Source organism: Xenia sp. Carnegie-2017, unplaced genomic scaffold (assembly GCF_021976095.1).
Source record: "Xenia sp. Carnegie-2017 unplaced genomic scaffold, XeniaSp_v1 HiC_scaffold_4, whole genome shotgun sequence".
NCBI lineage: Eukaryota > Metazoa > Cnidaria > Anthozoa > Malacalcyonacea > Xeniidae > Xenia > Xenia sp. Carnegie-2017.
Genome location: NW_025813504.1, coordinates 2,223,622 through 2,233,254, shown reverse-complemented (window position 1 = coordinate 2,233,254; position 9,633 = coordinate 2,223,622). Strand labels below are relative to the sequence as shown.

Here is a 9,633-nt window from a genome sequence, read left to right as displayed (position 1 = left end):
TTTCAGCTATCTTTATAGTCCTATCAATATTTTTTCAGTTCAGAAGAACACATGGCCATCTGGTTGCCTAGTATACTCAGAGGAAGATATTGTATCTTGGTAAACAGTATTAAGAGGCAATTGTGGCTCACACATTACCGATTTACACTTTTGTGCACAGTTATCCTTGTCCTTTTTCTGAATAATATATTTTCCGTTAATTTTCTTCTGAGTAAAAAACATACAACAGTTTGGTAATGGTCATGTGTATTGTCTGACTCTTCACTGAAGTTTTATATTATCGAAAAATAAATTTACATATGTCGGTCACTATAAAGGAGGAGAAAGATAAGCCTAATTGAGAAATTTAGCATGATACATGGTTAGAACGCTAAAACGAGTAGTGTTCATTATTCTGAATTAGTTGTCAGCTTAAAGTCATACCGAAATAAGAATTTTTTTCTAAGACTTAGATTACCTGTTGAGGGAACTTCTGATTCTGGAACTAACGTTTACTTGTTCCGCGGAGAAATAAGCTGTTCGTGCTAATTTTCTTTGGCAATATTATTCTATATGTCGATGACATGGACGATTTAAGAGAGGACAATTTATCTTAGGAAACTGCAGTGTTTTTTACAACTTAATACAAAATATAAATATCTGTAGCTGGTTAAAACGAGTCAAAAATTATCGAGTTCGATTTTATTCCTTTTAAACGATCAATTTTAACAGGTTGCCTCGGACATGTAAAAATTACTCAAAATATTGACTTTAAAGCAATAGACCCAAGTGTATATCTACAGTGTATTGTAAATTTTTTTCATAACTCAACAGATCAAAACTGCATGCATGTATGTAGATTTGCGGTGTTGCTTTTGGCCAATTGCCTGATTTATAAGACCCAAGTTCTTGATTAACAATAATAGCTTAACATTATAAAGCAGATGCAAGTGAGAGACACTGGAGAAATTTTTCTGTTTTACCATCAAAGACAAAAGCTTTTTATACGAAATGTCAACCAGAAACGTCTTTAACACACACAGAAGTATAACATGTCAATATTTCTTTTATTTCTAGTTTACGGTGAATACATAATAACTAATAAGCTATTTAGCAAATATTTTTTGTCATTAAGTGCTTTTATTCAGGCACAAAGTGCAGTCTGGATAGATACAGACTGGACGGCATCCTCGCTTTGTGTTTACACGATGTTTTCCGACTTCCCCTTTTTCGTCGTCTTTAGATGCAATTGCTTTTTCTATGAATTCATCATTCACCAAGAGCCACTTTGGTTTTGCCCAACATGACGACAACACACACATCATAAAGATGAAAAAAACGACTTTTGAAAATACTTTCATTGTTTCCACTAAAACAGTATCTCTTATTGTAATCTTTGATAATTGAATTTGTCTTGCGATACAAGTCTACTTATAGCAAAAAAGGAATAAATTATCAATTACTCGAGAATAAGTGGCATAATGTGGGCCAATGACACAGCGTTACGCAGTCCTTATTTTGATAAGACTTGTCATGAACAAATTTCAATAATAATAGAGGCAGTGGCAGCTTGCAAAGCTGAAGTTTTTGATGTTGAACATGCACACATTTGTACTCTAGTTAAATGAAAGGAGTTTTCAATAGCTAGAGAATCTTTAATCGTTTTGGCAAACATATAAGTAAAAATTTGTCTCTAAATAAACCAGATAAGCGATCTGGTAGAGTAATTCCACATAACACTGTGATCGATAACTGTAAGTTTAAGGGAACATAAAAAACATTTCTTGAAAAGAAGCATTGAGAAAAATGAACAAACAAGCAAGCAAACGAACGATCAGCAAACACGTCTGCGTGAATTTAGCCTTAATTAAAACTGAGCTATTCAAAAATTCAGCAAGAAAGTTCACTGATCCAATTGTTGTCAATTAGTGTCGAGCTATCTTCTATTAGCTTAAGATAAATATAACTAAACTATAAGATATTATTAGTCAATCAACTACCACTCCAAAATTTTGAATTTTTAGATTTTCCACGACTAAATCAATCAAACAGCGTTAATGGAATCTACTCATTTAACATTTTGAGGCATGCTTTACTGAAATCCTCCTCAACAATTTTGGTATTTGGTAATTACAAATTTTTTCATCTAAGTATTTTGAAAAAGAAAACTGAACTGTAAGCTTATGATTAAGAAATCAATTGTAAAAATTTCAAAAGCAGAAATAACTAGACAGTAACTGTTTCAAATCACCATATGATACATGATAGCCACTAAATAGCGTTATACTCACAATAAACACAAATTACAGGATTTCTCAATTCTGTATCCTTTTACAAAAAGAGGCAATTCAAAAACGAGGCAATTCACTTTGCCAAGCTTTATATAGAGTTTCTACACTCCTTCTCAAGATGCTTACGGAACTTTGAACATGCCATTTATCTTATCTTGTTTGAATGGCAGAGAAGAACGGAAGGAGAAAATGTAATAGTTTTTGAGTTGGTCAAAGTATTAGCTATCGATTAAGGATAAAAGCCTCATGAATGTCGAAATGCATACAAGCCCGGTTAATGAAATCAATTACACGTTAAGCAAGTGCTGTGTGAGACACACATATTACTTGGCTAACAGTAGCGTAGACAGCTTGCAAATTTGGTCCTGCGATGCAAATTTTTTGTGTTTACTCACAGTAAAAACAATAGGCTTCTAAAAAAATAAATAATGATGATGTAAAATTTACATAGCAGAAGCTAACTTGCGGGCTGGCTACGCCACTGGTGGTAAGAGTTTTGAGTATCATACGCAGCTAGAGGGCTTTCAGGGAGGCTGTACATTCTGTAGGGCCTGATTAGTTTCTTTAGAAAGCCAAATCACATTCAAAAGAAGTCTGTCGAGCAAAACGGAATAAACACCCCACCCCCACCACAAAAATTGACGTTCTAGCTACGGCCGTGAGATTGTTGATATTAAGGACGTCGATTTTGTACAAGCACTGTGCGGGAAAAACGTGACTTAGCAAATTGTTATCCTATTATTAGAGTTTTGCATGATGAAGAGTGACACTTATGACTTATCATACGTAGTAGCATAATCAACCTGCAGCTATCCATCCACGCTCTTTAAAAATTATCATTATTAATTCCTTTAGAAATCTATTGTTACACAGTAACTGAACCCAAAAACGAAATAAAATTTGAAAAAGGTTATGTGTGTTTACTCTTCAAATACAAACCATCAGGACATACGTTTTTAGCTACGTAAAACAAAAAACTGTCTTATAGCGTTGGTTGTTTTGATACTGCACATAAACAGCAAAAGTTGCTCGATAGCAAAACCTAAGTAAAACTTAAATCAAACAAAAGAAAGAATTTCTCCTTGATCAAATAAACATGGTGCTTTGAATTTACTTGACTAGTCCTGTGAAATTTATATTTACTATCATTTTCCATCATTCTTTTATATTATTTCATTTCAGAGCTGTGAAAGACATAATAAGGAATGAAATATACTGGAAATATAAGATAAAACATCAAAAGATGGCTTGTAGAAGAAACATGAAAACTGAATTTGATAAGTTGACTTTAAATTTTAAGTAGTAATATATTTTTTTTGATAAGCTGGACCTGTTGTGTTAAAGCCATTTAAGTCAAAATTTAAGTCTGTTTTTCATTCCTTTATGGATATTTTTCAGTGCATCAATCCAAATATTATAACTAACACATCTTATTTTGAAAAAAATTAAAAAATTTTTGGCTTTAATTAAGAAAATTGCTTCAAAATAAGAAACATACATAGGAAAAGCTGTTCTTATATTAAGAAAAAAGATCTTAATGTTTCTTAAGAAACGTTTTCTTATAATTAGTCCATTTTTTCTTAAAATAAAAAAATTTTTTGCTATGTAACAAAGTGATTATATAAGATCGCTATACGATGTAATATATAAGAGATTTTTTAAACATACAAACGTAATTTTTATTGTTAATAATCGTTGATAAAATTTTTCTGGAGAGAATAAGCAACTACAAAGCAGCATCTGCTGATATACTAAGAAAGAAATACATAATATTCAGTAATTTAAAACAATGTTTAGATGTAAAAAATAGAAATGAAAATAAAAGAAATCGAAAGAACTTTAATGTTCTGCCATTTAGCTATAGGTGAACGTGCCTCGTAGAGCAATAACATGCACAAGAATTTCTTCAACATAAAATTACTAAGTTTGTCCATATTGTTTGTATTTTATTTTAGTGAGTTGACAAACAGAAATTGTGTCATTTGAAAATTACTTGTCAAATGACACAATTTCATAGTTTTAAATACTTAGTTTGACTAACGAAAAATTTTTTGATTTTTATTTGTCTTTTAAATACCTTTTATGACCTATTCTTGTTTTTGGAAATTTTTGTCTTGATCATCTTAAATCCATATAGTCATCATTCACCGAAATCAAAAGTGATTTGGCTCATCAAAACGAAAATACACAAAAGAGAAAGAGAAGTAAGGGCAAGTTTTGTAAACATGCTTCCAGTTCAATGCATAATATCAAGGCTTTTTATGGCAAGCTTTAAGGATAACATTACACTTGGACTATGCATTTACAATAGTCGACGATTTTATTTTTTTTTGAAAATAGACATGTTTCGACATCTTATGATGCCATCGTCAGTATGAATGAATAAATACATAATTGATAAAGAGTTTATAAAAGTGATATGATACAGTAACAGAAGGATAAATTTATAAATATAGATAAATTATAACAATAATCAGGAAATGAAATAAATTAATAGGGAGCGTGTTACAAAACTAAATGTTATGTTAAATCTAAAAACTTGAACATTGAGGTCAGGCCCGAGTTAGTTTTGTTAATGTGCAGTGTTTCCTGGATTTTAAGAGAGAATGATGTGTCTGCGGTGTCGATGATTATGAAGCAAAAATTTGAATAGTTGGTTTTACAGAAATGAGATTTAAGGAATCGGTAGATATGAGAGTTTTTGTATGTTGTGGTATTTTCCCTGATTCTGGTGGATAAATGGAACGACGTTTCGCCAATGTATCGGGAATTACATCCCACTCAATTGAATTTATATACCACCATGGATTTCATTAAGTTTTGCAGTTCAGCAACGAATTATTAATTACTTTAAAGCAGATGGCTACGTTTAGTATCTATTAACGTAATACAGGTATTGTTTCGAACGACTTCTGCTGTGAAAGACGTTTACAAAGTAATTTTAAAACTGTGCATCATGGACTTAATTTTCACTTAAAATAATTCCCTGTGTGAAAGGACTACTCTAAATAAAACTTTGAATTACTAACTTCTACTAATACAAAATTCAAAGAGGGTATTTCTTATGGGTTTAATTTAAATATAGCTTGGGAAGTTCTGAAAATGAGCTGTTAACTTATTACTTGTTAACACATGTACACTTAGCTTATGCATGATATTTCCATAATTTTGTAGCAGCACGAATAAATTTGCATGTATTTAGAACTTTCTGATAAAGTCCATGCATGAGTTTACAAAGAATCTTTTATTGAATGAGAGCTTGTTACAAACATGTAAGTAATTATCTATAATTGCTTTAACAAACCAATGCAAAAAGATATACCTAGTGATATGTAAATTTGACAAGGAATTTTGCCGAGTAGTTCTTCATAAGAAAAAATTAATGAGAGTTGTTAAAAAATTTTCTTCGATATTTCTATCAGCATTGATCAAGAAAGCAAAATGCATTTAGGCGATTGAAAAGAGATAACAAACATAGCTGGTGTTTCAAGAATAAAGAACAGGGAGAGTACGTAAAGGATTGTATCGAAAAGATTGTAAAGCACATAGATTAATAAATTCCAACTCAATCAATGACAATTTTTGCCTCAAGACACAGTTTTGTTTAAGAACTGATGATGACAAGTAAAAAAAGATTTCGACGAATGTTCTTAAAGAATTCTTTTCGCTGCCACCGGAATAACTGGATTTGAACTTTGAATGTTTGATAATCAGTTTCATGAATATAATGTTTTAAGGAGATTTTCTTCAGAGCATTTTAACTACGACTCTGAGTTTCAAATAAGTGCATGTATGACAAGATTAGCAACAACGTTATTTTTCAGATACTTACAGGACATAGTCATTGCAGACAAGATAATATAGCTGCACTATACGCCCAAACAGTTATTTTATTTTTTTCTATTTACTAGTTTTCTACTTATATGAATGATCACACTCAAATAGGATGTATAACTATTTACATTATTTTTCATTTATGAAAAATAAACGAATGAGTATGGACAATAAGTGCACTTTTTCGTTTTTGACTCTTCTTCACCAACTTGCTCCATCTTATCTATTTTTCTTTCCATTGCTTCATTCATAACAGCATCATTCAGCAATAGCCACTTTCGTTTGGCCAAGCAAGAATAAAATGCGCAAATCAGCAAGACAAAAATTACAGCTTTTGAAGAAGGTCTCATGCTTTCCACCAGCAAAAAATAATCAGTACACCAAAAATTTTCTCAGTCGACAAGCTTTAATAATCGAATCTATCTTGCAGTTTAGGTCTATTTATACAAGCTGAAGAAATAAATTATTAAATACTTTAAAACAGATGGTTCATTAAATACTATCCACGCAGCGGTACCACATGAGGACACTTTGGAAAGACGCTATATTTAAATAACGCTAATAGTCAAATAAACAGCTTTTATATGTCATACATTATTCGAAAGCCATCATCAGAGAATACATAAAATATATTATTCCTAACAAGGTTTTTTTAATATGCACATGAAAAACATTGGACGAGATTTGAATTCGCACGTTCGGGATACTAGTCCGCCGCTCTACCTGTTGAGCTACCATACCCACAGTCAAATCTGTTAAAACTGCGTATGGACGAGAGAAATACGTCGTTCATACGTCGTTCGTACGTCTCTCGTTCATACGCAGTTTTAAGAGATTTGACTCGTCTCCAATCCCTGTGGGCTTGGTAGCTCAACAGGTAGAGCGGCGGACTAGTATCCCGAAGGTGCGAGTTCAAATCTCGTCCAAGTCACATGTTTTGATGTGCATAAGAAAAAACCGTGTTAGGATTTAAATATTATATGTATTCTCTGATGATGGCTTTGGAATAAAGTCGAAGCATTGTGCCATCCATTAAACTTCTATAGTGGCTAGAATCTCTCGTAGGATTTTATAAAAAAACTCAGCATATGCTGTTTTTAAAAGTACTTGGACTACAAATTGTTGCAGTTTTTTAATGGATAATCTCATTCTTGTGAAACAATTTAATTGAGAAGGCTTCGAAAAAGAAATTTCTGATGTCGCACAATATAAAGTGGTACTCTAATTGATTGTTCGGAAGTTTTGAATCCTATAGCAAACGTAAGAAAAATATGTACTAGCAGCAAATATATATAAAGCAGATAATAAATCTAGCAAAGTAATTATTCAATTATTCAAAGTGACTTGGGTTTCAAAAGAATTCAGTTGAGCGCAACCGATTGTTTGAATATACACCGTTCCACCAAATGATAATCTATTTACGCCTTTGATTATGTCTTGAAAAACTAAACAGCCACTTTATCAAAAGGTATTAGGAGAGAATTTTACAGATGTTAAAGTCCCAAATTATTTCACACTTTTTCAAGACATTTTGTGTGATTACCTGCTTCAAATGAGCAAGATTTAAAATTCAACTATAAACATCTTCCCAGAAAATTATCGACTCTGTTAAACAACAGACAGAGTCTTTTAGAACTTTGAACATGACTCAAGATCGTCGCTTGTACATTATAATAGGTAGTGGTCGATAAACTTAATTTGAACTAATTTAGAAGTTAGAACTGGTTATTACATATATCATAAAAAATCTGTAAACGTAAAAATAAGTAAAGATGCAAGTACAAACATTGAGTAACTATACGAACGTGCATCATTAAGGCATTAAAAATAAAATGAAGTGAACTTGTTTACATCTCAATACATTTTCCAAAAACTATAAAATATAAAAACTTCTTTGTTGGATTATAATAAAAGTTTCTTATTTATTAGATGTTACTTAAGAAAATAAAAATTCTCAAGCATTTGAACAATACATTAAAGAAAATGAGGAAACAGTCTTGTTTCAAGTACTTCTATGCATTTTAGCATTGTGATGGTCGCACATCAAACAATAAATATGTGGAAATAAATATAAATTAGGTTGATGACCTTTAAAATGGTGTTTTATGACATAAAACGCAAGGAGTATAGGCGTCCTTAGCATACTAATAAAAAGATGCTTAGTTAATGCTACTCGAGATGTTTGTCTTTAACAGGTACTGTGCTCAACAAATAAAGTATTATTCGTTAGTATGTAAAAACATGTACGTAAGATTGACGAGTTTTATGGTATTTACATTAAACAATTAAATATACATGGTTGAGAGAGGAAAGTGTTTTTAATATATACATTAAAATGTTTAAGTTGTGTTGATGTCAATTAATTCCAAGTTTTCTTTCCTTCTTTTTATATTCATCGCACAAATTTTTGAACTGGGCATTTAAACTTTGTAAGCTTTGACTTAAATCTCCTTTTCTCATTTTTTTTTCTCTCAAAGGTTAGATGTGTTATGTTTTTTGGTAGCTCCCACATCTGTTGTTACATGCACAGCTATTTTGCAACCAAAATAACATTTTGTAATAATTATAAGAATGTAAGTAAATTTCATGAACAAAATTTAGGTCGTTGAAATAAACAATAAATATGAAGACTATTGATCAATTGATTCATGTGAATGACTGAATGTTAACTCTAAGCAGCGACGCTATTTAGGAAGTTTTGCTATTTTCTTCGTATATTTATTTATTGTTACTGAATAATGATAAGCACAAACTGTTGTTGGCTTTATGTTGTTGAACCTGTCTTTTAATTTGAATAAAAACGCTCTTAAAACGTGTTATTAATGTTCATTCATAATTATGCTCTGCGTCTAATTCAGCGTACCTAATTTCCAGGTTTTTTAATACTTCGTATTTCTCACTTTTTCTTTTCTTAGTTTTTCTTAAGTAACAGTTTGCTTTGCTCCCTTTATTACTCTATTCATATCTTTTTCTGCTTTTACATTTGCAGTTCATTAGCATGAACTCCATTAGTTGGTCAAGTGAACCGAACAATTTTGAAGATTTCGATCTTGCATTATATTGGAAGATTTTTTCTTCTTTAATAAGTTTCTTCAAGTACATTTTCCTCTATACGTTACCTCAGTGACTCTCATTATCCCTGCATGCCCCATTATGTGCAAAGCAAAATGGGTTGGACAAAACCATGGACACCACGTCTTGAACAAAAAGAAAATTTTTTACATCTCAATCGCTAACAACAAGATTACAATTTCTTATTTATTTTTTATGCTAAAATGTTTTTATTCGCCAAGAAACGAATGTGTATTCACATGTTAAAAAACAGTCTTTCGGTGACATTCTCCACTATGCTTGGAGGTCTGGATTTTAAATTGACACTAGATTTCGAAAATGAAATAAAGTATATTTCTTTGAGGCTTGTAGAAAAATAACATTTTGAATAATTCCAATATGATATTCTACCGTATACAACTTCCCTATTTTCAACTAATGGTTTCTTTTGGTCAAAAAACACGCATTGATTGTATTG

General features: G+C 31.3%; 1 non-coding gene across 1 annotated transcript; it reads left to right on the top strand.

Moving 5' to 3' along the window:
• The first annotated feature begins 6,963 nt into the window (after positions 1–6,963).
• On the top strand, positions 6,964–7,035 carry Trnat-agu. The gene has a single exon. It is a non-coding gene; the product is annotated as a tRNA-Thr (tRNA).
• Positions 7,036–9,633: the final 2,598 nt, after the last annotated feature.